At 49.3% G+C, this 1,367-nt stretch overlaps 1 pseudogene; it reads left to right on the top strand.

The window, feature by feature from the left end:
* Positions 1-570, top strand: part of LOC113221183 — a 2,414-nt pseudogene extending 1,844 nt beyond the window's left edge.
* Positions 571-1,367: the final 797 nt, after the last annotated feature.

Genomic DNA, 1,367 nt, shown 5'->3' with positions numbered 1-1,367 from the left:
GCAGCAATGGGAGGAGGACATCATCAGGCTGGTCCAGCACAGGGAGGAGATGAAGGTAGGGTGTGCGACATCTCTGCAGGGGTGGGGATGGGCGTGAGGGTGGGCGCCGGCAGCAGCGTGACACCTGAGCACCCCTCCCTCCAGGTGAAGCTGCTGGCGCTGCAGGAGATGCGGTTGTGGCTTGTGCTGACCACCACAACAAGCACAGCAAATTCCTGGCCGCTGCCCAGAACCCAGCTCATGAGCCCAGTCCAGGAGCCCCACCCTCCCAGGAGCTTGGGGCTGCCGACCAGCATGGTGGTGAGTAGAGCCCTCATGCAGGGCGGGCAGGCAGGAGCAGGGGACGCTCGCACTGTGCTCAGATCCCTGCCTCCGTCTCTCCAAAGATCTTTGTGAGGTGAGCCTCACCGACAGTGCCAAGCCTGCGCAAGGAGAGGCCAAGGAGGGTTCTCCCAAGGACGACCCTACTGCACAGCCCATCGTGCAGGACCACCAGGAGCACCCAGGCTGGGCAGCAACCGCTCTGTGGCATTCTTTTGCTGGGCTCGGCTGCGGAGAAGAAGGAGATAAACATCACAATCATCAAAGAGCTGGTCAAGACATTTTTGAAAAAGAAACAAAGTTATGGGGTTAATCTCATACACAATCCATTTACTTCATTTGAATGTTAGAGACACTCATGATGATTTGTGCTTCTAATTTATAGTTTAAGTTTATTTGTAAAAATTTAATAGACAGTGGGTCTCTGTGGCCTTCACTGAGGTTCACTCTGGCATCTTTTAGCATTTTTCTTTTTTAGTTTCATAATTGTAGGCCATTAGCATGCATATCCAGTTTGCCCTTACATGGTGGGAGTTCAAACACCCAAAGACCCACTGTTTGCACAAAACTGTTCTTACCGTTTGGAATAGGCTGCCATGCTTTTTTAATGTTATCGCAGCATGCATATTCATGACAGAATTCAGAGAAAATTTGCTTATGTTTTACTATTATTTGATCCAATCTTAATCACAGTGAGCTCTTCATTAGCTCAATATGTGGTTTGCCCCTAAGTGTGCACTGTTGATTACTTTGTAATATGCCACTATGAGTACTGATATTGAGAGTTGTTTAAAGGCTGAGAACTGGACACAGCCTTTCCCCCATTTTCTGTGTACTGGTGATGGGAGTAATAATGTTTTGGGGGAGCTTTTTAAATCTCGCAGAAGAGGACAGTGGCCTGCTCTGGCAGGTATGTGTGGGATAGAGTGTGTTTCATTTGTTCCAGTGCCAGGAATGAGCGCTGTACTGTGGTAGTTCCCTTAGGATTTGTGTGCGTTCTGGGCTCATGAAGATGTTGCATCACGAGCTGCAGCAGTTGTACTCTT

This window comes from Piliocolobus tephrosceles, unplaced genomic scaffold (assembly GCF_002776525.5).
Source record: "Piliocolobus tephrosceles isolate RC106 unplaced genomic scaffold, ASM277652v3 unscaffolded_21612, whole genome shotgun sequence".
NCBI lineage: Eukaryota > Metazoa > Chordata > Mammalia > Primates > Cercopithecidae > Piliocolobus > Piliocolobus tephrosceles.
This window is presented reverse-complemented; position numbering and strand designations above follow the sequence as displayed.